The sequence below is a fragment of the Tachyglossus aculeatus genome, chromosome 4 (genome assembly GCF_015852505.1).
Source record: "Tachyglossus aculeatus isolate mTacAcu1 chromosome 4, mTacAcu1.pri, whole genome shotgun sequence".
Classification (NCBI taxonomy): Eukaryota; Metazoa; Chordata; class Mammalia; order Monotremata; family Tachyglossidae; genus Tachyglossus; species Tachyglossus aculeatus.
In genome coordinates this window covers 21652108-21678521 of record NC_052069.1, presented here as the reverse complement: position 1 = coordinate 21678521, position 26414 = coordinate 21652108, and the positions used below count along the sequence as shown (strand labels likewise).

Here is a 26414-nt window from a genome sequence, read left to right as displayed (position 1 = left end):
TTGACACCCATGCCCATCATCCCTGTCAGCTCTTCCGTAGATTTAACTCCCTTCTCGGTCCCCCTGTTCCTCCCCCTCCTCCTTCCCTCACCCGCAACGATCTGACCTCCTACTTCATTAATAAAATTAAATCCATCAGGTCTGAGCTCCCCAAAGTCACTCCTCCCCCTTCTCCAATCCCCCGGCTCTCAACCCTCTCCGCTACTCTCCCATCCTTCCCAGCAGCAACCTCAGATGAGATCTCCTCCCTCCTCTCAAGTGCTACTCCGGCCACCTGTGCTTCTGACCCCATTCCCTCTCATCTTATGAAATCTCTCGCTCCGTCCCTCCCCCCCTCCTTTACTTCCATCTTCAACCACTCACTCTCCACTGGTTCCTTCCCCTCTGCCTTCAGACATGCCCACGTCTCCCTCATCCTAAAAAAACCTCTCTCTTGACCCCACCTCCCCTTCCAGTTATCACCCTCTCTCCCTCCTACCATTACTTTCCAAACTTCTTGAATGCATCATCTACATACACTGCCTCGAATTCCTTGAAGCCAACTCTCTCCTCGACCCCCTCCAATCTGGCTTCTGTCCCCTACATTCCACGGAAACTGCCCTCTCAAAGGTCACCAATGATCTCCTGCTTGCTCAATCCAATGGCTCCTACTCTATCCTAATCCTCCTCAACCTCTCAGCTGCCTTCGACACTGTGGACCACCCCCTTCTCCTCAACACGCTACCCAACCTTGGCTTCACAGTCTCTGTCCTCTCCTGGTTCTCCTCTTATCTCTCCGGCCGTTCATTCTCAGTCTCTTTTGCGGGCTCCTCCTCCCCCTGCCATCCCCTTACTGTAGGGGTTCCTCAAGGTTCAGTTCTTGGTCCCCTTCGATTCTCTATCTACACTCACTCCCTTGGTGAGCTCATTCGCTCCCACTGCTTCAACTATCATCTCTATGCTGATGACACCCAAATCTACATCTCTGATCTCTGTCCCTCCCTTCAGGCTTGTGTCTCCACCTGCCTTCCAGACATCTCCATCTGGATGTCTGTCTGCCATCTAAAACTCAATATGTCCATGACTGAACTCATCTTCCCTCCCAAACCCTGCACTCTCCCTGACTTTCCCATCACCGGTGATGGCACTACCATCCTTCCCACATCACAAGCTCGCAACATTGGTGTCATCCTCGACTCTGCTCTCTCATTCATTCATTCATTCATTCAATCGTATTTATTGAATGCTTACTGTGTGCAGAGCACTGTACTAAGCGCTTGGGAATACAAGTTGGCAACATATAGAGATGGTCCCTACACAACAGTGGGCTCACAGTCTAGAAGGGGGAGACAGAGAACAAAACAAAACATATTAACAAAATAATATAAATAGAATAAATATGCACAAATAAAATAAACAGCCTAATAAATACATACAAACATATATACACATATACAGGTGCTGTGGGGAGGGGAAGGAGGTTAGGTGGGGGGGCATGGAGGGGGGGAGGAGGGGGAGAGGAAGGAGGGGGCTAGCTCAGTCTGGGAAGGCCTCCTGGAGGAGGTGAGCTCTCAGTAGGGCCTTGAAGGGAGGAAGAGAGCTAGCTTGGCGGATGTGCGGAAGGAGGGCATTCCAGGCCAGGGGGAGGACGTGGGCTGGGGATCGACGGGGGGACAGGCAAGAACGAGGCACAGTGAGGAGATGAGAGGCAGAGGAGTGGAGGGTGCGGGCTGGGCTATAGAAGGAGATAAGGGAGTTGAGGTAGGAGGGGGCGAGGTGATGGATAGCCTTGAAGCCCAGGGTGAGGAGTTTTTGCCTGATGCATAGTTGATTGGTAGCCACTGGAGATTTTTGAGGAAGGGAGTAACATGACCAGAGCATTTCTGGACAAAGACAATCCGGGCAGCGGAGTGAAGTATGGATTGAAGAGGGGAGAGACGGGAGGATGGGAGATCGGAGAGGAGGCTGATACAGTAATCCAGGCGGGAGAGGCTGAGAGCTAGAACGAGCAGAGGAGAGGAAAGAGCGGATCTTGGCAATGTTGCGGAGCTGAGACCGGCAGGTTTTGGTGACGTCTTGGATGTGAGGGGTGAACAAGAGAGCAGAGTGGAGGATGACACCAAGGTTGTGGACTTGTGAGACGGGAAGGATGGTAGTGCCATCAACAGTGATGGGAAAGTCAGGGAGAGGGCAGGGTTTGGGAGGGAAGACAAGGAGTTCAGTATTGGACATGTTGAGTTTTAGGTGGTGGGCAGACATCCAGATGGAGATGTCCTGAAGGCACAAGGAGATGCGAGCCTGGAGGGAGGGAGAGAGAGCAGGGGCAGAGATGTAGATTTGGGTGTCATCAGCATAGAGGTGATAGTTGAAGCCATGGGAGCAAATGGGGTCACCAAGGGAGTGAGTGTTGATCGAGAACAGAAGGGGACCAAGAACTGAACCTTGAGGAACCCCCACAGTAAGGGGATGGGAGGGGGAGGAGGAGCCTGCAAAAGAGACTGAGAATGAATGACCGCAGAGACAAGAGGAGAACCAGGAGAGGACGGAGTCTGTAAAGCCAAGGTTGGATAGCATGTTGAGGAGAAGGGGGTGGTCCACAGTGTCGAAGGCAGCTGAGAGGTCGAGGAGGATTAGGATAGAGTATGAACCGTTGGATTTGGCAAGCAGGAGGTCACTGGTGACCTTTGAGAGGGCAGTTTCCGGGGAATGTAGGGGATGGAATCCAGATTGGAGGGGGTCGAGGAGAGAGTTGGCGTTGAGGAATTCGAGGCAGCGCATGTAGATGACTCGTTCACATCCAATCCATTACCAAAACCTGCCGGTCTCACCTCCTCAACATTGCCAAGATCTGCCCTTTCCTCTCCATCCAAACTGCTACCCTGCTGGTTTAACCTCTCGTCCTATCCCGACTGGATTACTGTATCAGCCTCCTCTCCGATCTCCCATCCTCCTGTCTCTCCCCACTTCACGCTGCTGCCCGGATTGTCTTTGTCCAGAAATGCTCTGGGCATGTTGCTCCCCTCCTCAAAAATTTCCAGTGGCTACCAATCAATCTGTGCATCAGGCAGAAACTCCTCACCCTGGGCTTCAAGGCTGTCCATCACCTCGCCCCCTCCTACCTCACCTCCCTTCTTTCCTTCTACAGCCCAGCCCGCACCCTTCGCTCCTCTGCCGCTAACCTACTCACTGTGCCTCGTTCTCACCTGTCCCGCCGTCGACCCCCGGCCCACATCCTCCCTCCACACTTCTGGCAAGCTAGCTCTCTTCCTCCCTTCAAAGCCCTACTGAGAGCTCACCTCCTCCAGGAGGCCTTCCCAGACTGAGCCTCCTCCTTCCTCTCCCCCTCCTCCCCCCTCCCCATCCCACCCGCCTTACCTCCTTCCCCTCCCCACAGCACCTGTATATATGTATGTACATATTTATTACTCTATTCATTTTACTTGTACATATTTATTCTATTTCTTTTATTTTGTTAATATGTTTTTTGGTTGTCTGTTTCCCCCTTCTAGACTGTGAGCCCACTGTGAGGTAGGGACTGTCTCTATATGTTGCCAACCTGTACTTCCCAAGCGCTTAGTACAGTGCTCTGCACACAATAAGCGCTCAATAAATATGACTGACTGAATGAATGAATGATTCCAAAGCCTAGGCTCTTTTCACTAAGCCATGCTGCTAAATATTTTCAGGACATGGCAAAACAAAGCTTCAGGCAATACTGCATCCCCATGGAAAAGTGGAAGTAAATTACTGCAGATAATGTGACCTGAGGCAACTCATTTGACTTCTCTTTCCCTCAGTCTTTTTCATCTGTAAAATGGAGGTTAAATACCCATTCTCCTTCTTACTTAGACTTATGAGTCCTATGTGGGACCGGAACTATGTCTAATATGATAGATGTGTACTTACCCCGGCTCTTACTGCAGTGTTTTTTCATGGTATTTGATAAATGCTTACTATGTATTAAGCACTGTTATATGTGCTGGGGCAAGTACAAGTTAATTAGGTTGGAAATAGTCTCTGTCCCGCATGGGACACATAATCCTAAAAAGGAAGAATTCTGATTGATTGGTTCATATTGGTATTGGATAGCCTCAGACTAAGAATATATAGATTCTGGATCTCGTTTTACAGTTAAATGTGTCTTCCTGAGACACCAGTAGCAGAGTAGAAAGAAAACAGAATGTACGGAGGTGATACACTATAGCAGAATTGGTGTCGGTATTGCTTACAACAGAGTTGTCTACCAATGCTCCATTCCCACAAGAAGTCCTTTATGGGCAGGGAACATGTCTGCTAATTCATCAATCGTATTTATTGAGTGCCTACTATGTGCAGAGCACTGTACTAAGCGCTTGGGAAGTACAAATTGGCAACATATAGAGACAGTCCCTACCCAACAGTGGGCTCACAGTCTAAAAGGGAGAGACAGAGAACAAAACCAAACATACTAACAAAATAAAATAAATAGAATAGCTATGTACTAGTAAAATAAATAAATAAATAAATAAATAAATAAATAGAGTAATAAATATGTACAAACATATATACATAGATACAGGTGCTGTGGGGAAGGGAAGGAGGTAAGATGGGGGGGATGGAGGGGGGACAAGGGGGAGAGGAAGGAAGGGGCTCAGGCTGGGAAGGCCTCCTGGAGGTGAGCTCTCAGTAGGGCCTTGAAGGGAGGAAGAGAGCTTCTCACAAGCCCTTAGTAGAGAGCTATGCACATAGGAAACACTCAATAAATATGGTTTATTGAATAATAATGATGGCATTTGTTAAGCACTTACTATGTGCAAAGCACTGTTCTAAGCACTGGGGAGAATACAAGGTGATCAGGTTGTCCCACGTGGGGCTCACAGTCTTAATCCCCATTTTACAGAGGAGGTAACTGAGGCACAGAGAAGTTAAGTGACTTGCCCAAAGTCACACAGCAGACACGCAGCGGAGGAGGGATTTTAATCCATGACCTCTGACTCCCAAGTTTGTGCTCTTTCCTTTAAGCCATGAACTAACAGTCTGAAGGGCACTAAAAATACTCACCTCTCCCTCTCTCCCACATAAAGATTTTTGCAAGGACAAAATAAGATACATATTATGAAATTACTTTGGAAAGACAGACTAAGTCCTGTATGAATTCAAGTTTCAATAGTTAAAGTGGTCCTTTTTCATGGTATTTGTTAAGCACTTACTATGTGGCAGGCACTATATTAAGCACTGGGGTAGATACAAGTTAATCAGGTTGGACACAGTCCCTGTCCCACAAATGACTCATAGTCTTAATTTCCATTTTACAGACGAGGTAACTGAGGCACAGAGAATTTAGGTGATTTACCCAAGATCACAAGCAGACATTGGGTGGAGCTGGCTTATCTCTCATTCTCAAGTCTTCTTTGCAGGCTCCTCCTCTGCTTCCCACCTCCTAAATGTGGGGGTCCCTCAAGGTTCAGTTCTGGGTCCCCTTCTATTCTCAATCTACACCCACTCCCTTGGAGAACTCATTCACTCCCATGGCTTCAACTACCACCTCTATGTAGTTGATACCCAAATCTACAACTCCAACCCTGATCTCTCTTCCTCTCTGCAGTCTCCCATTTCCTCCTGCCTTCAAGACATCTCTACTTGGACCTTTCCTGTCTCACAAGCTCATAACCTTGGCGTTATCCTTGACTCCTCTCTCTCTTTCAACCCGCATATTCAATCCGTTACTAAATCCTGTTGGTTCCACCTTCACAACATTGCTAAAATCCTCCCTCTCCTCTCCATCCAAACTGCTACCACATTAATACAATCACTCGTCTTCTTCTGCCTGGATTACTGTGTCAGCCTCCTTGTTAACCTCCTAGCCTCCTGTCTCTTCCCACTCCAGTCCATACTTCACTCTGCTGCCCAGATCGTTTTTTTTTTTCCAAAAACGTTCAGGACATATCTTTCCACTTCTCAAAAAACTCCACTGGGTGCCCATCCACCCAGGCATCAAACAAAATCTCCTCATCATTGACTTTAAAACACTTGATCCCCTTGCCCCCTCCTAACCTCACTTTGCTACTGTCTTACAACCCAGCCTGCACACTTTGCCCTTCTCATTGTGCCTCGATTTTGTCTATCTTGCCGCCAACCCCTCACCCATGTCCTTGGCTTGGAATGCCCTTCCTCCTCAAATCCGACAGAGAATGACTCTCCCCACCTTCAAAGCCTTATTAAAGGCACAACTCCTCCAAGAGGCCTGCCCTGACTTAGCCCCCTATTCCTCTTCTCCCACTCCCTTCTGCATCACTTGCTCCTTTTGTTCTTCTCCCCTTCCTGCCCCACAGCACATAATAATAATAATAATAATGTTGGTATTTGTTAAGTGCTTACTATGTGCTGAGCACTGTTCTAAGCGCTGGAGTAGATACAGGGTAATCAGGTTGTCCTACGTGGGGCTCACAGACTCAATTCCCATTTTACAGATGAGGTAACTGAGGCACCGAGAAGTTAAGTGACTTGCCCAAGGTCACACAGCTGACAAGTGGTGGAGCTGGGATTAAAACTCATGACCTCTGATTCCTAAACCCGTGCTCTTTCCATTAAGCCACGCTGCTTCACTTATGTACATATTTGTAATCTATTTATTTGTATTGATGTCTGTCTCCCCCACTCTAGACTGTAAGCTCGTTGTGGGCAGGGAATGTGCCCGTTTATTTTTGAATTGTATTCTCCCAAGTGGTTAGTACAGTGTACAGTGCACTGCACACACTAGGTGCTCAATAAATATGATTAAATGAATGAATGAATGAATCAACCCGGGTCCTTCTACCAGCCCTATGCTCTATCTACTAGGCAGCGTGGCTCAGTGGAAAGAGCACGGGCTTTGGAGTCAGAGGTCATGGGTTCAAATCCCGGCTCCACCAATTGTCAGCTGTGTGACTTTGGGCAAGTCACTTAACTTCTCTGGGCCTCAGTTACCTCATCTGTAAAATAGGGATTAAGACCGTGAGCCCCCCGTGGGACAACCTGATCACCTTGTAACCTCCCCAGCGCTTAGAACAGTGCTTTGTACATGGTAAGTGCTTAATAAATGCCATTATTATTATTCTTATTAGGCCATGCTGCTTCTCAAGTACTGCCTTCACTTAACTTCTCTGTGCCTCAGTTACCTCATCTGTAAAATGGGGATGAAGACTGTGAGCCCCCTGTGGGTCAACCTGATCACCTCGTAACCTCCCCAGTGCTTAGAACAGTGTTTTGCACATAGTAAGTGCTTAATAAATGCCAGTATTATTATTATTATTATTGTTAGAGAAGATTTTCACTTAGTAAATATAACTCTGCTGGGGAAGGCACAGAGAAAATCACTGGATCTCTGGAGCCTCAGTCACCCCATTCCCAAATCACGAATGATGATATCCACTGCCTGCTTGCTTCACTGCATAGGTGAAAGTGGTAAAATGTGCAGATTCTCATTCCCACTATCCCATAAGCTTGCTGTGGGCAGGGAATATGTCTATCAACTCTGTTTTATCGTACTCTCCCACGTGCTTAGTACAGTACTCTGGATATAGTAAGTGCTCAGTAAATACCATTGACTGACTGATTGTTCACCATTATGGTTGCAGTGAAATAGAAGTAAATATCATTCTGTTAATTTTTTAATCTTTACCAACAGTGCCGCTTCAAAAAATTACCGCTCTTTGCCCAATTGTTTCTGAACACATGTAGTTTTGTAACAATTGAGGGGTAACAGGTGTTTGGGGAGCTCCATTTTGTCCTACATACTGGTCTTCTCAACAGGCCATTAAAGGGGTCCACCTGGCCCTGGATCGTCCTTCTTTGTAATTAGTCACATCAAAGGCATTGGTTTCACTTTCATCCAGTGAAAATCAGGCTTTCAGCATGAAAAATATGCATCAGAGAGCATGACTGTCAAAACGAGGCATCCCATAAGCAACTGAGGGGATAACTTTCAGGTAGCGTCTCTCTGGTTTTGACTATTCAAAATCTGAAGTGGATGAAGGGAAGGGAAGAGATTTTCACCTTTCCCAATCAATCTATCAGAGATCCCTATTGAGCACCTATTAAACTTGTTTTGTCTTATGCCATCAAGTCGTTTCCAACCCACTGCGACACCACGGACACATCTCTTGCAGAACGTCCCGTTCTCCATCTGCAATCATTCTGATAGTGTATCCATAGAGTTTTCTTGGTAACACTAAGGAAGTGGTTTACCATTGCCACCTTTCGCACAGTAAACTCGAGTCTCCTCCCTCAACTCTCTCCCATGCCGCTGCTGCCCAGCATGGGTGAGTTTTGACTTGTAGCAGATTGTCTTCCACTTGCTAGCCACTGCCCAAGCTAGGAATGGAATGGGTAGGCTTCTGCTTGACTCCATCCCATAGCCGAGACCAGTAGAGTACTGCAAACTCTCCAGGTGGGATCCGGAGAGGGGACCTCCTGGATACGAAGCATGGGAGGGTACATACATACGAAGCAGGTTTCCTGCCTGCAGGAAGCTTAAAATGCAATGAATCCAGCAATAGATGGGCTGCAGAGAGGAAGAGACTTGCTGCTTCGACAGCTACTTGAGTTCTCTTTCAACAGTGGATCACTAAGGAAATGCCGGAAAACTTCCAACACCCCCATAATCACCATTTCCAAGAAAAACAGAATGTGGAAACTCCTGTGACATCTCACTTCTCTCCATTGCTGGCAAGATCCCAACCAGAGACCTTTTAAGCCCATTTCCAAAGAATATCACTGGGGTCTGTTCTCCCTACATCACAGTGTGGCTTCACACCAAAATGCAGCCACAGGGACATGATCTTTGCAGCATCACAATCAATGTGATGGGAAGCAGCATGGCCTCCTGGAAAGAGCATGGGTCTGTGTGTAAAAGGAACTGGGTTCTAATTCCAGCTCCACCACTTGTCTCCTGTGTGACCTTGGGCAAATCATTTAACTTCTCTATACCTCAGTTCCCTAATCTGCAAAATGAAGACTCACTACCTGTTTGTTTTTATTTATTTTTATCATATTTGTTATGCACTTGCTATGGGTCAGGCACTGTACTGAGAGTTGGGATAGATCTAAGTTAATCAGGTTGGGCACAGTCCATGTCCTAAATAGGGCTCACAGTCTTAATTCCCATTTTACAGCTGAGATCACAGAGGCACAGAGAAGTGAAGTGACTTGCCTAGGGTCAAACAGTAGACAAGTGGCAGAGACTGGATTAGAATCCAGGTCCTTCTGCCTCCCAAGCCAGGGCTCTTTCCATTAGGCCACAATGCCACCTGTTGTCTCTCCTCTGAGACTTGATTATCTTGCATCTACCCTAGTGCTTAGTAAAGTGCTTGGCACATAGTAAGCACTTAAAATATTATTATTATTATTATTATTTAGGAGAAGGGCAGAAGACAGCATCCCCACCTCCATTTTGTATATGTGGGTTTTCCAAGAGCATTTGATGGATTTACTAATACACTTGTTAATCATTCAATTGATCAATCAGTGACACTGTGCATTTCCTTTGGGCAGAGCATGCACTCAGCACTTGGGAAAGTGCAATACAATAGAGTTGGTAGACATGGTCCCTGCCTCTAAAGAGTTTACAACCTAGGAGTCACTATCAAACAAGTTTGTCTGCTCTAAATATTCAAGATGGTACAGCCAACTGAATCAGATTCAAAGGTACCCCGTTAATACTACCACTGTTAATAATAATAATGATAATTGTGATATTTGCTAAGCCCTTGCAGTCTACCAAGTAATAATAATAATGATGATGATTACATTTATTAAGCGCTTACTATGTGCAAAGCACTGTTCTAAGCGCTGGGGAGGATACAAGGTGATCAAGTTGACCCAAGGGGGGCTCACAGTCCTAAATCCCATTTTAGATGAGAGAACTGAGGCACAGAGAAGTTAAGTGAGTTGCCCAAAGTCACACAGCTGACAATTGGCAGAGCTGGGATTTGAACCCATGACCTCTGACTCCAAAGCCCGCGCTCTTTCCACTGAGCCACGCTGCTCTAACCCCAGGGATGCATGCCAGATGACCAGGTTGAACGTAGTCTCTATCCCCCATGAGGCTCACGGTTTAGTGGGGAAGATGGACATGTATTTAATCTCCATTTTACATATGTGGACACTGAGGCACAGAGAAGTCAAAAGACTCAGGTTCTAATACTGCTGTGTGACCTTGGGCAGGGTGGCTCAGTGGAAAGAACGCGGGCTCGGGAGTCAGAGGTCATGGGTTCGAATCCCGGCTCCGCCACGTGTCAGCTGTGTGACCTTGGGCAAGCCACTTAACTTCTCTGTGCCTCAGTTACCTCATCTGTAGAATGGGGATTGAGACTGTGAGCCCCACGTGGGTCAACCTGATCACCCTGTATCCTCCCCAGCGCTTAGAACAGTGCTTTGCACATAGTAAGGGCTTAACAAATACCATTATTATTATTATTATTATCTCTTTTCCAGGTTGCAGTGTTTGAGGGTGTGACCTCAAGCCTGGGAGCTCATCTGAGAATATTCTTCAAGGCTGCTAGGAAATTTCCAACTCGGCAGCTACAAGTATCATTAGAAACCTTTGTGATGGCACCTCAGGATCGATTCTTTACCAATGGCTGTGCTCTGGCGATACACACATGCAAGAAGACGGGCAGATAATTTTGAACCCCTTCAGAGACAGCTCAGTGTTACGGACTGACAGGATCTTAGACATATTAGCCCCAAGGAGACTTGGCAAAAAACCCCCAAAACCTCAGAGACTTTCATCAGCATCTCAGAACACTGTCAATGAATTCCGCTCCCTAGGCAGTATGCGACGGAGAGTCAGAGAAGCAGAAAACAGAATAAAGAAAGCCAGTACCTCCTTGGAGAGTTTTCAGACCAAATTTGGCAGCAACAGGAAGGCAAGTTTCATACTAAATTAAAGTTCTACAAAGCTGTTGGGGTGTCCAACCTTCTCTAAGTCCTGTGAGGCCTGGGCCTCGATCCCAAGGCATATGGAACTTCTTGAGCAAGTCACGCTTGACATCAAATGCTAAAATAAGATCCTCGTGAAGTAGGAGGAGGAGGACGAGGAAAGGTATTTACCGAGCAGCAAGTATGAAGTACTGCATTAAGTGCTACGGAAGGTACAACAGGAACAAAAGACATAATCGCTGCTTGCCAGGGGCTTAGAGTCAACAGCGAGGAACTGGAATGAAATCACCTTTAGCATAAAGGACTATTTCAAGGGATAAACACTGAATTAAACTTTATTATTATTATGGTACTTGTTGAGTGCTTACTGTGTGCCAAGCACTGATCTAAGATCTGGGGTAGATACAAATTAATCAGGTCGGATGCAGTCCCTGCCCAGCAAGTGGCTCACAGTCTTAAATCTACATTTTACCGATGAGGGAACTGGTCCAGAGAAGTTATCATCATCAATCGTATTTATTGAGCGCTTACTATGTGCAGAGCACTGTACTAAGCGCTTGAAGTTATGACTTGCCCAGGGTCACACAGCAAACATGTGGCAGAGCTGGAATTACAACCCAGGTCCTTTTGACTCCCAAGCCCGTGCTCTATCCACTAAGCCACACTGCTTCTTAACTTTCCTGAGTGGAACATAATAATAATAATAATTATGGTATTTATTAAGCGCTTACTATGTGCAAAGCAGTGTTCTAAGCGCTGGGGAGGTTACAAGGTGATCAGGTTGTCCCACGGGGGGCTCACAGTTTTTAATCCCCATTTTACAGATGAGGTAACTGAGGCCCAGATAAGTTAAGTGACTTGCCCAGAGTCACACAGCTGACAATTGGTGGAGCTGGGGTCTAAACCCATGACCTCTGACTCCAAAGCCCGGGCTCTTTCCACTGAGCCACGCTGCTTCAACATGTGTGGGAAATATGCCTCAGTGGAAAGAGCATGGTCTTGGGAGTCACAGGTCATGGGTTCTAATTCCGGCTCCCCCACTTGTCGGCTGTGTGACTTTGGGCAAGTCACTTAACTTCTCTGGGCCTCAGTTACCTCATCTGTAAAATGAGGATGAAGACTGTGAGCCCCAGGTGGGACAACCTGATTACCTTGTATCTACCCCAGTGTTTAGAACAGTTCTTGGCACATAATAAGCACTTAACAAATGCCATCATTATTATTATTATTCAACATTCAGTTTGACACTGAAAGGCAACTATAGTCAGCCCAGCTCAATCTCCACTAAGTGATTTTTCTTTTTTAAATAAATATGGCCAAAATGGTAATCTAACTGTGTCAATGAAATTAAAATGATCAGTTATTTAAGACACATTATTTAATGTCCCCTATCTCACGTGCAACAGAAATCTATGAGCTACTCCTCCTTTAAGCAAGAAGCAGTGTGGCTCAGTGGAAAGAGCACAGGCTTGGGAGTCAGAGGTCATGGGTTCTAATTCCACCTCCCCCACATGTCTGCTGTGTGACCTTGGGTGAGTCATTTAACTTCTCCGAGCCTCAGTTACCTCATCTGTAAAATAAGGATTAAGACTGTCAGCCCCAGATGGGACAACGTGATCACCTTGTATCCCCCCAGCACTTAGAACAGTGCTCTGCACATAGTAAGTGCTTAAAAAATGTCATCATTAATTAATTAATTAAGCTATTAGCTCCTTGTGGACATGAAACATATCTACCAATTCTGTTATATGTATTCTCCCAAGCACTTAGTACTGTGCTCTGGATACTGTAGATGCTCAGTAAACTCTGCTGGTTGATTCATAGGAATGTTCGCTATATGAAACTGTATCCTTTAAGTACATAGTCACAGATCAAAGCCTGTGATTCCTTATATGGAAAAATGTTATTGGGTTATCCTTTACTTCTACTTAGAGTCACTAAAAAGAACCAACAAAACCACCTTCCCCCTTCTTATTCATTCATTCATTCATTCAATTGTATTTATTGAGTGCTTACTGTGTGCAGAGCACTGTACTAAGCAATGGGGAATTACAATTTGGCAACATATAGAGATGGACCCTATCCAACAGTTCAACACACTCCCACCCTTCTAAGCCCTCCTAAGAAAATCACATCACCAAGAGGTGATCCGCAATTAAGCCCATGCTTTCCCTTCCTGCTCTATCCTCACTGTCTACTAGACTGTAAGCTCAATGTGGGCAGGGAACCTGTCTACCAACTCTGTTATATTGTATTCTCCCAAGCGCTTAGTACAGTGTTCTGCACACAAGTGCTCAATAAAGATGACTGATTGACAATGTACTTGACTGTGTTTCCCTTAAAAGACTTTGATACTCAATCCTGTTCCACAGCACTTCCATACATTCTACTATTTTCCCTATCTATAATTTATTTGAATACCTGTCTCCCCACTATAGAATGTAGGCTCCTTGTGGGCAAGGATCGCATATACCAACTCTGTTGTATTGTATTTTCCCAAGTGCTTAGTACAACGCTCTGAACACGACAGATATTCAATAAATACCACTGATTGATTGAGAAACATATCCAAGTAGTTACTGAGTGGAAGCTGAAAATATACAAGCAAGAAAGAAGAGCAAATATATTTAAGATAAGATGGAGTACAACCTAGAACAATCAATCAATTAATCACTAGCATTTACTAAGAATTTACTCTGTGCACAGCACTGTACTAATTGTGATATCAATCAATCAATCAATCAATCGTATTTATTGAGCGCTTACTATGTGCAGAGCACTGTACTAAGCGCTTGGGAAGTACAAATTGGCAACACATAGAGACAGTCCCTACCCAACAGTGGGCTCACAGGAAACTGAAGCCCAGAGAAGTGAAATGACTTGTTCAAGGTCACATAGCAGGCACGGGGCAGAGCAGGGGTTAATGAAAAAAGCACACACATGGAAATAGGAGGACCTGGGTTCTAATCCTGACTCTGCCACTTGCCTGTTGTGTGACCTTGTGCAGGTCACTTGACTTCTCTGTGCCTCAATTTCTTCATCTGTAAAACGAGGATTCAATACCTATTCTCCCTCCTACTTGACTGCGAGCCACTTCTGGGACAGGGACTGTATCCGGACTGATTCTCTTGTATTTATCCCAGTGCTTAGTTTAGTGCTTGGTACATAAGTACACGTTCAACAAATACCAGAACTATTACCAGTCTGTTACGGATTTGAGTTGTTTTTAGAGAATTTCGTGATGAGCAAGAATCCAAGGCAGAGGAGGGGGGAGATTCAAAAATAGAGCCAGGGCACACAAATGACAAACATCACCTTAGCAGAAGACAATGTTTTCATGCATGCAATGTGGTATATAGGGCCAGTTGGGCATGCATGTTTTCCACCACATCTAACATGGATAGATTCTCAGTATCAGTAGTCATTTTCCAAAAATGGGAGATACATACACATACATGCATATGTACAGGTTCTCTCTCTCTCTCTCACACACATATATACACACAAACCTTGATAAGTCAATATTAATAATTCATTCATTCAATCATATTTATTGAGCGCTTACTGTGTGCACAGCATGAATTGCGTTCCCCATTTTCTGTGTTGTAAATAATCTTTTGAGTTTGGCCTCGTGTCTTATTTATAATGTAAAATTGAAAAATTATCCCCCAGGTTTATAGAGCAATAAAACAATCCCATCTCCCAACCTTGAGGAAGTAATTAGAACAAACATAGGAAACTCGTTGAAGAAAGAAACAGCCTTTGCCCATGTAGGCGGGTTGAGCTGCCAAGGGTTTGGTTACATAATCTCCCCTTATTTAAGGAACAGATAAGCAGCACTGGAGAGGGATGGGGATCTATAAGTAATAAAAGCGTTGCTAGTTTGGGACCCAGCAAATGCCTGGTGAGATCAGGGCCCTTGCCAGATCTTCTCATCTCTACTGGTCCCCAAAGGAGGCTCCTAGCCCTTGCTTCATGATATGGAGTCAGTCATGAAGGACGGGAGTTCTTGGAAGATGCCAAAGGAGAGGAGGGGTTGGGTTAAATGATGCTGTGGAGGGAGGGGGGAATTTCAGGTGGGGGCGATTGCATGAACCATGGGAAAGAGGCAAAGGGTTGAGAAGGAATAAATGTGACAGGCACAAGCCTGCTCTTAAAATCTGAGGGTGGGAGGCATAAGGCCAATAAACTTAAGGAAAAAAGGCATGGGAATTCAGGGAGAACATGAAATCAGACATTTACACAAGAGTGAGTAGAAGGGACGTGCAAAAGTCTTCACACCTGACCTATGATAATAATCATGGCATTTATTAAACACTTACTATATGCAAAGCACTGTTCTAAGCACTATGACAAGGGTGGTATTTGTTAAGTGCTCACGATGAGCCAAGCACTTGGAGAGAGAGACAACCTGTGCATATACATGTATGTGTATGTATCTCCCATTTTTGGAAAATGACTACTGATACTGAGAATCTATCCATGTTAGATGTGGTGGAAAACATGCATGCCCAACTGGCCCTATATACCACACTGCATGCATGAAAACATTGTCTTCTGCTAAGGTGATGTTTGTCATTTGTGTGCCCTGGCTCTATTTTTGAATCTCCCCCCTCCTCTGCCTTGGATTCTTGCTCATCACGAAAATCTCTAAAAACAACTCAAATCCGTAACAGACTGGTACCAGACTGCTAAGAGCCGGTAAGAGCAAGGTAGATAAAACCCAATCAGATAGGACACAATCCCAGCTTCACATGAGGCTCACAGTCGAAAACGAAGGGAGAATGGGATCTTAATTCCCATTATACAGATGAGGAAACTGAGGCACAGAACAGGTAAATGACTTGCCCAAGGCCACCCAGCAAGCAGGTGGTGGAGCCAGAATTAGAATGCCAGGTCTGGGCTTTCTCCACTAGACGCTTGGCACATAATAAGCGCTTAACAAATACCATTATTATTATTATTAGACCATGGGGAGGAACATCCCCATGTTTATGCTGCACTGGTCAGTGTTCAAGCAAAAGTAGCGAAGACCCTAGGAAAACTTTTCCAGAGGAAAAGGCAGTAAAATGCTGGGCTGAAACAGGAGATCTCAATCCTTTCCCAGATGGCCACGCCTGGCTTACTAGTGAGAGCCAATCAGAAGAAAGGCAGCAGAAAAAAAAGGAGGTCAGTATAGTGTTAAAATGAGGCCAAAAAATAAACAATGTGGCCTAGTGGAAAAAGCACGGACCTGGAAGTTGGAGTACCTGGGTTCTAATCCTGGCTCCGCCATTTAGCTGCTGTGTGGTCTTGGGTAAGTCGCTTAACTTCTCAGGATCTCACTTCCCTAATCTGCAAAATGGGGATTCAGCATCTGTTCTCCCTCCTATTTAAACTGCTAATCAATCAATCGTATTTATTGAGCGCTTACAGTGTGCAGAGCACTGTACTAAGCGCTTATAATAATAATAATGGCATTTGTTAAGCGCTTACTATGTGCGAAGCACTTTTCTAAGCGCTGGGGAGGATACAAGGTGATCATGTTGCCCCACGTGGGGCTCACAATCTTAATCCCCATTTTACAGATGAGGTAACTGAGGCTCAGAGAAGTTAAGTGACTTGCCCAGGGTCACACAGCAGACATGTGGGGGAGCTGGGATTAGAACCCATGACCTCTGACTCCCAAGCCCGTGCTCTTTCCACTGAGCCACGCTGTTAATTCAAAATGGGACTTGATTATCTTGTATCTACTCCAGTACAGTGATTGGCACATAGTAAGCACCTTAAAAATACCACAGTTATTATTATTATCATCATCAAGCTTCAGACATTGAACATGTGACTTCCTTTGATCCTTGGAACCAAAGAATTCTTTCAGGAGAAGCTGGAAGTCAGCTATGTGGCTGTAAGCTGCAGATAAGGCTCTATGAAGGAGAGCCCTAACTTTTTTGAAGACTATATAACTATATAAGACGACCTGAATGCAAGAGTAGTTGCAGCCTAAGGTAGGGCAATGCAGCTAGTAATAGGTTTCTTATTTTTAGTGTGACCAAAAACTATTTATTATGCACTTTGTTTCATTTTTTCTTTAAACCCAGTTATGACAACTCACCTGGCTGTGTGGGTGTTTACAGGAAGGTAGGAAATGTCCTAATCTAATTGGAGAGACAGTACTACTGATGAAAGAGGAAGGAAATCTGAAAAACACCTCTATGAACTATCACCAGTGTTAATCTAGAAGTAGGAGCATGCATACTGAATCTCAAAAGACCCCTTTGCTTTATGAAACCTCATTGAAAATCAAGGCAGTGGAGACAGTGAAATGTGAGAGGTGAAGTTTGGGAGCAGTAATAGTATTAATAGGATTTACTAAGTGCTTACGAGAAGATATGTGGCATGGTAGAGACAAGCACGGGCTTCGGAGTCAGAGACCCTGGGTTCTAACCCCGGCTCTACGTAACATCTGCTGTGTGACCTTGGGCAAGTCACTGAACATCTTTTTATTTGTTTCCTCAACTGTAAAAGGGGGATCCAATATCTGTTCTCCCTCCTACTTAGACTGAGTTCCCCGTGTAGCAAGGACTGTGTCCGACCTGATTAACTTGTACCCCAGTGCTTAGAACAGTGCTTGACACATAGTAAGTGATTAACAAGTATTATTATCATTACTGTTTTTATGACTGTGTGCTGCGTACTGTATATGCCTTAGGAAAGTCTACCCAAAAATGGGACTTCCCCTTTTCCTAACCTATTTTAATATACATCTCCCCCTGTAGATTGTACGCTCCCTGTGGGCAGGGATAGAGTCTACCAACTCTGTTGTATTATACTTTCCCAAGCATTCAGTACACTGCTCTGCACACAGTAAGCACTAAATAACTACCATTGATTGAATTATACATGGCCCCTGTCCCCTGTGGGGCTCACTATCGAAAAGATATGGGGTGTGCTTAGTTCAGTGCCCTGCATTCAGTAAGCATTCAATCAATCAATGGTATTTATTGAGCCCTTGCTGTGTGCAGAGCGCGGTACTAAGAGCTTGGAAAGTACTATTTGGCAACAAATAGAGACAATCCCTACCCAACAACGTGCTTACTTGGGAGAACACAATACATAGAATTGGTAGACAGGTTCCCTGCCCACAGGGAACTTACAGTTTAGAAGGACTCGTTAGTGTGGACTTCTAAAGGCTGCCTCTGTCCCCTGAAGGGAAGAACTCCAAGAGTTTGGGGTCCCAAAGAAACATCAGGTGTCTGAGAGCTGATCCTTGGGACCCCCTCTGCTGGGAGAATCGCTAGGAAAATGTCAACCCATCCCTGAGACAATAAGGATTTCACTTGGGGAAAGGAAGACAAAGGTTTGGAGAGAAGAGGACACTAAATCAATCAATCAAGCAATAACAGCATGTATTGACCTCTTACTGCAAACAGAGCATTGTACCAAACATAAGCATGTATGCATGTAAGTATATACATAAGTATGTATATTAGTATGTACCAAACATACCAAACATAACAAGCGCTTAGTACAGTGCTCTGCACATAGTAAGCGCTCAATAAATACGATTGATGATTGTACCAAACATAACACAGAGAAGCAGTGTAGCTCAGTGGAAAGAGCCCGGGCTTTGGAGTCCGAGGTCATTGGTTCATATCCCGACTCCGCCAATTGCCAGCTGTGTGACTTCGGGCAAGTCACTTCAATCAATCAATCAATCAAATTTATTGAGCGCTTACTGTGTGCAGAGCACTGTACTAAGCGCTTGGGAAGTACAAGTTGGCAACATGTAGAGACAGTCCCTACCCAACAGTGGGCTCACAGTCTAAAAGGGGGAGACAGAGAACAAAACCAAACATACTAACAAAATAAAATAAATAGAATAGATATGTACAAGTAAAATAAATAAATAAATAGAGTAATAAATATGTACAAACATATATACACATTTACAGGTGCTGTGGGGAAGGGAAGGAGGTAAGATGGGGGGGATGGAGAGGGGGACGACGGGGAGAGGAAGGAAGGAGCTCAGTCTGGGAAGGCCTCCTGGAGGAGGTGAGCTCTCTTCTCTGGGCCTCAGTTACCTCATCTGTAAAATGGGGATTAAGACTGTGAGCCCCCGGTGAGACAACCTGATCACCTTGCAACCTCCCCAGCGCTTAGAACAGTGCTTTGCACATAGTAAGCGCTTAATAAATGCTATTGTTGTTGTTATTATTATTATTATTATCATAATTATATAAGGGAAAGCAGGATAGCCTAGTGGAAAGAGCATGGGCCTGGAAGACTTGGAGGACTTGGGTTCTAATCCCAGTTCCGCCACTTGTCAGTTTCCTCATCAGTAAAATAGGGATTCCCTTCTCAGGGTCACACCTGGAGAGTTTCCAGTACTCTTCCAGTCACGACTACAGGAGGTAGAGTCAAGCAGAGGCCTACCCATTCCATTCCTGGCTTGGCCAGTGGCTAGTGAGTGGAAGGCAATCTGCCACAAGTCGAAACTCACCTGTGTTGGGCAGCAGCCACACAGGAGAGAGTTGAGGGCAGAGACGCTTTTACTGCGCAGAAGGAGGCAATGGTAATCCACTTCCATATTTTTACCAAGAAAACTCTAGGGATACACTACCAGAATAATTGCAGATGGAAGTGGGGCGTTCTGGGAGACATGTGTCTATGGTGTCAATCAATCAATCAATCAATCGCATTTATTGAGTGCTTACTGTGTGCAGAGCACTGTACTACGCGCTTGGGAAGTACAAGATGGCAACATATAGAGACAGTCCCTACCCAACAGTGGGTTCACGGTCTAAAAGGGGGAGACAGAGAACAAAACCCAACATACTAACAAAATAAAATAAATAGAATAGATCTGTACAAGTAAAATAAATGAATAAATAGAGTAATAAATATGTACAGACATATATACATATATACAGGTGCTGTGGGGAAGGGAAGGAGGTAAGATGGGGGATGGAGAGGGGGACGAGGGGGAGAGGAAGGAAGGGGCTCAGTCTGAGAAGGCCTCCTGGAGGAGGTGAGCTCTCAGTAGGGCCTTGTCGCTATGGGTTGGCCACGACTCAACAGCATAAGACAACAACAACAAAATAGGGATTAAATCCTACACTCTCCTCTCCTACTTAGACTGTGAGCCCTATATGGGACAGGGATTGTGTCCAACCTGGTTATCTGGTATTAATCCCAGTGCTTAGTACAGTGGACTTGGTATAAAATAAGTGCTGAACAGATACCATAAAAAGGGAGATTAGAAGACATGATGAGAGGAAATGAAGGAGAGCCTTGAAGCCAAATGTTTCTCACCAAGTTGGCTAGAGGGACTCCTCATTATTCAAGTCACATCCTCGGTGGTTGAATCAAAGTAAATTCTCCTTTGACTCAACTGGAAGTGCTGTGAGGTGCTGGCTGTAGTGATTTGCATACTCGGTCTGGGAAAGTCCATTTAAATGAGTCACTGATTAATCTCATTCGCCTTCGTGAATCCCCATAGTTCTCTTGGACTGTTCCAAGCGCTTAGTATGGTGCATTGATTGCATCTCTTGGGCGCTAAATAATTCCCATTACTACGACTACAAGATACGAGAAAAGGTGAGAACAAAGATACCTCCTCGGTTACAGTGAGAAAAGGAAAGGAAAAAACAATGGTTCTTCACTGAGAAAGCAGTGAATTTATTTCATTATAAAGAATTGAGGCCTTCTCATCCCAGCATGACTGCCATTACCTTCATGGCTGGGGAAAAGGCTGAGAAATAGGTTTCAGTCTAAAGTAAACTCCCAATCAAAATACAGGTCAAATTGGCCCACTTTAGCTTCCTTTTAACTCCAGGTAAAGCTTAGGTAGCAAGAAATATAGCTATCACTGCTAGATCTCTTCTGGCTGGACCTCAGAGGAGCAGAGTGACAGCAAGCAGCATATCTCACAGCCCACCAGAAGTTCTAACTTCCCTAATAACAACAATAATAATGATAACTGTGGTATTCAAGTGCTTACTATGTTTCAGGCACTGTACTAAGCGTTGGGGTGGATACACCCTGGGCTTCAAGGCTCTCCATCACCTTGCCCCCTCCTACCTCACCTCCCTTCTCTCCTTCTACTGCCCAGCCCGCACCCTCCGCTCCTCCGCCGCTAATCTCCTCACCGTACCTCGTTCTCGCCTGTCCCGCCATCGACCCCCGGCCCACGTCATCCCCCGGGCCTGGAATGCCCTCCCTCTGCCCATCCGCCAAGCTAGCTCTCTTCCTCCCTTTAAGGCCCTACTGAGAGCTCACCTCCTCCAGGAGGCCTTCCCAGACTGAGCCCCTTCCCTCCTCTCCCCCTCGTCCCCCTCTCCATCCCCCCCAACCTACCTCCTTCCCTTTCCCACAGCACCTGTATATATGTATATATGTTTGTACATATTTATAACTCTATTTATTTTACTTGTACATATCTATTCTATTTACTTTATTTTGTTAGTATGTTTGGTTTTGTTCTCTGTCTCCCCCTTTTAGACTGTGAGCCCACTGTTGGGCAGGGACTGTCTCTATATGTTGCCAATTTCTACTTCCCAACCGCTTAGTACAGTGCTCTCCACACAGTAAGCGCTCAATAAATACGATTGATGATGATGATGATGATGATACAAGCAAACTGGGGTGGGCACAGTCTCTGTACCACGTGGGGCTCACAGTCTTAATCTCCATTTTACAGATGAGGTAACTGAGGCACAGAGAAGCGAAGTGACTTGCCCAAGTTTACACAGCAGGCAAGTGGTGGAGCCAGAATTAGAACCCATGCCCCGGCTCCCAGGCCCGTGTTGTATCCACTAGGGCCATGCTGCTTCTCTGCTCCACCCCCCACGACAGGTTTTTGGGGAGAAGAGGGGAGAGAACAGGAGCAATGAAGACTTTCCCCGCTACTGGTAGAAGAGCCTGCTTTCTCCCAAGTGTTCCAAATCAATCAGTCAATGACTCTGGGGTCAGCATTCATGAATGAAAGCAGACTCCACGATTTATTTTGACCATTCAAGTTGTAAACATTTCTTGTCTGCCTCCCCCATTAGAGTGTAAGCTTCTTGCGGGCAGGGAATGTGTTACTTCTTTATTCTCTACTTCCCAGGCACCAAGCACAGTGTGCCACACCAAGTGGGTACCCCATAAAAGTTAGTGCTTCTACTAGAGGGATAAAGTTGCCAACTTGTACTTCCCAAGCGCTTAGTACAGTGCTCTGCACACAGTAAGCGCCAAAGGGATATGTTGCCAACTTGTACTTGCCTACTTAGTACAGTGCTCTGCACACAGTAAGCGCTCAATAAATACGATTGATTGATTGATTGATAAAGGGGGGATGTGCTGGCTCTCTGACAGGCCTTTGATCTTGCTCCCTAGCAATCTGCAAGCACCTTTTTCAGATTTCTGCTTAAACTGAAGTCGGAGAACGCAGCTTTTCCCTCTTCTCCTCTCCTTTTTCCCGAATATAGCTGGTAAACCACGTGCTTCAGTTTCGCGAAGAAAATGTCTGGGAGTTCCATTTAAGGTCCGACTGGTGCTGAGATCACCATGGAAGGAAAATGAGTAAAGGTTGCTTTTCTGAGATAGGTTTGGCACGGATATTTCCTGTCTCTCCATATTATGATTTCCTCTAGATTTTGCTTTGGTCTATTTTTGTTTCAAAGACATAGGATCTGACCACAGTAGGGAGAAGGAATAAATACCCTACATTTTGGAAAAGCATTAACACTTTCAAGGCATGAATTGGAACCCTGTTACAGCTGTACGACTTCCTTCTCTCTCCTTCTTCTTCCTGCTCCACGACTTGTAAATGATGGCTGTCTCTGTCTATCCTGTTTGATTGTGAGCTCCTGGTGAGCGGGAAACATGAACCCAGTCTATAAGTCTTGGCAGAGCGGATAAAACACAGGCCTAGGAGTCAGATGGGTTCTAATCCCGGCTCCACCTCTTGTCTGCTGTGTGGCCTTGGGGAAGTCACTTCGCTTCTCTGTGCCTCCATTAACTCATCTGTAAAATGAGGATAGAGCCTGTGAGCCCCACATGGTATGGGGACTGTGCCCAACCCAATTTGCTTGTATCCACCCCAGGGCTTAGTACAGTGCCTGGCACATAGTAAGCACTTCACAAATACCACAATTATTATTGCATTTAACCCTCTGCACCCTAGCAGGCTCCACATCCACCATTTCTCCCTTGGGATCCTGTTCCAGCACTTCTTACATTATCGTTTTGAGAAGTAGCATGGTGTAGTGGATAGAGCACAGGTCTGGTATTTGGAAGGTCATGGGTTCTAATCCCGGCTCCGCCACTTGTCTGCTGTGTGACCTTGGGCAAGTCACCTCACTTCTCTGGGCCTCAGTTACCTAATCTGTAAAATGGGGATTGAGATTGCGAGCCCCTCATGGGACAGGGACTGTGTCTTACCCGATTTGCTTGAATCCACCCCAGCGCTTAGTGCAGGGCCTGGCACACAGTAAGCGCTTAACAAATACCATCATTAGTCTCTGGTCTGTGTCTCCTTGTGGTTAGCGACTGACCCTAACTCCAGCTTCACGGCACTTATGCCCTATATTCTTATACTCTGCACACAGTAAGCACTCAATAAATGCAATTTCTTTTCTCCATCTCTAATTTATTTTAATGCTTGTCTCCCCTTATAGAAATGTATAATCTTTGTAGGCAGGGATTGCACCTACCGACTCTACTATATTGTATTTTCTCAAGCACTTAATACAGTGCTCTGCACACAGTAAGCGCTCAATAAATACGATTGATGATAGAGAACACGATAAATATCATTGATTGCTTTTGCACTCACAATCTTCCATTTCACTTCTGCACATATTCATTTATGTGTGCTACTATTATAGTTCTTCTTCCTCCAATGTAACTTCTTATTTATTTTTTATTTATCATATTTTAATGGTTAAGTGCTAACTATATGTCAGGTGCTGTACTAAGCACTGGGGTAGATACAAGATGATCAGGTTGGCCACAGTCCCTGTCCAGCAGAAGGCTCACAGTCCTAATCCCGCTTTTAAAGATTAAGCAAATGATGCACAGAGAAGTGAAGTGACTTGCCCAAGATCTTACAGCAGGTACGTGGCAGAGTCAGAATTGATGATAATAACAATAATAATAATAATAATTATAATAATAACGGTATTTGTTAAGAGCTTACTATGTGCTAGGCACCTGTTCTTCCCAGACTTCCTTCCCAGACTAAGCCCCCTTATTATCAGCTCCCTCTCCCTTCTGCGTCACCCTGACTTGCTCCCTCTGCTCTTCCCCTCTTCTCCCCACCCCACAGCACCTATGTATATTCATTCAATCTTATTTATTGAGCGCTTACTGTGTGCAGAGCACTGTACTAAGCACTTGGGAAGTACAAGTTGGGCATGTGTATATATTTGTAATTCTATTTGTTTATATTGATGCCTGTTTACTTGTTTTGATGTGTGTCTCCCCCCCTTTAGACTATAAGACCGTTATCTCTATTGCTCTATTATACTTTCCAAGTGCTGAGCACAGTGCTCTGCACACAGTAAGCACTCAATAAATACGGTTGAGTGAGTGAATGAATGAATGGCTGTTCTAAGTGCTGGGGAAGGTACAAGCAAATCCGGTTGAATACAGTTCCTGTCCTATGTAGGTCTCACAGTCTCAATCTCCATTTTACAGATGAGGTCACTGAGGCACAGAGAAGCAAAGTGACTTGTCCAAGGTCACACAAAAGACAACTGGTGGAGCCGGGGTTAGAACCTAGGCCCTCCAACTCGCAGGCCCATGCTTACATTATTTTATGTCTGTCTTCCCTGTAAGGTAGTAAGTTCTTTGTGAGTGGGAATCATGTCTCTTACAACTATTGTGCTCTCCCAAGTGCTGAATAGAGTGTTCTATGCATCATAGTCACCTGATAAATGCTATTGATTATTTGTTTGAAGGACTAATGCAATGTGGACTTTAGGATTTCGAAGGGCATTCATTCCCCCCCTTCCATATTCTGCTAATTTCAATAGTTTCCTCTTTCTCCCAAACCCATGAGCAAGATATGGGATTTGACTATCTAAAGGTAAACTTGCATGTGTCATCACCCAGTTACATAATATAATTTAAACCTCCCCCCTACCACTCTCCCCGCCCCCTGCCAGCTCCCTGATTGAACCAAATTATTCCATTTTTTTATTAAAAGTTCCAGCTGTCAAAGACAAGACTGCCACTTCAGCATGTATGACTAATAACAGTGAGGCATCTGATTAGAGAATGAATGCCACTAGAAATGAGAAAACCCTTAATTACATCCCTGAAGTCTGTTTGAGCACTCTCAACAGGGGAAATCACTGTCCAGCTGTGGAAGATTGAGGACCAGTTTTCCTTTCTTGGTGGGGGCAGCCCTGTGGGTGCAGATAATTGTTGAGTGAAAACATTATGCATTTTCTTGTCTAGATAACACGGCTTTTCTGGGGCTTTTTTTACAAAGAGAAAGTAATTAATCACACCTGATTCATGTTGGGTAATGTGATTATTATGCATCTGCCAGTCCAATTACTGTCTTGATTGATATTTATTTGTCTCTGCCACTTGTGTTTATACTTGGTCTTTGGGCTCTGCCTTAGCTCCAAAGACATCATAAACTCCTGGAGGACAGGTTCCATCTCTTTTACTGCTCTTGCACATTTCCCCAGTTCCTAGAAGGATGCTCTGCACCAAGTAGACAGACTTCATAGCAACCAGACATTACACTGCCCCTAATATCACAGACTCCATCCCCTGAATCCCCAACTCTAAATTCTCACATTCTGACCATACCCTCCCAACCTGCCACTTTACCCACATCCCCTCCTCCTCCATCTGTGCCCCTCCAAGACCTCTCTGGACCCTCTCTGCTTGTTTCCCGCTGGTCTCCATACTGGCCTTACCCTGCAGGGATACCCCTCACTTGAAATCGTGCCCCCTCCAGAAAACTCTCTTCTCCACTCTCTGCCCCACTGGTTTTTGCTTTCTTCAGTCAACTGAGATCAAATGCATCAAAGGAGAGGCAGTGTGGCCTAGTGGATAGAGCATGGGGCTGGGAGTCAGAAGGACCTGGGTTCTAATCCCAGCTCTGCCACTTGTCCTGCTGTGTGGCCTTGGACAAGTCACTTCATTTTTCTGGGCCTCAGTTACATCATCTGTAAAATGGGGATTCACTGTGAGCTCCACATGGGACATGAACTGTGACCAACCTGATTAGCTTCTAGACTGTAAGCTTATTGTGGGCAGGGAATGTATCTATTGTTATATTGTACTCTACCTAATGTTTAGTACAGTGCTCTGCATACAATAAGTGCTCAATAAATATGAATGAATGAATGAATGAGCTTGTATCTATTTCAGCACTTCGTACAGTGCCTGGCACATAGTAAGTGCTTAACAAATTCCATCTTCTTCCCCCGCAAAAAACTCACCCCAAACAAACAAAAACCTCCTTTGGCTTAATCTAATGGGCTTTTCCCTGATCTTCCAGACTCCACTTGACTCCTCGACAGTCTTTATCACCAATTAACTACCCCTCC

The 26414-nt window shown here is 45.1% G+C and overlaps 1 protein-coding gene and 1 non-coding gene across 3 annotated transcripts in view; one reads left to right on the top strand and one right to left on the bottom strand.

The window, feature by feature from the left end:
* The window catches only part of LRRC7 (leucine rich repeat containing 7), a 439503-nt gene that overhangs the window by 171006 nt on the left and 242083 nt on the right, over positions 1-26414 (bottom strand). The gene's annotated exons all lie outside the window — the stretch shown is intronic.
* LOC119927742 lies at positions 19213-19350 on the top strand. The gene has a single exon (XR_005450717.1). It is a non-coding gene; the product is annotated as a small nucleolar RNA SNORA7 (small nucleolar RNA).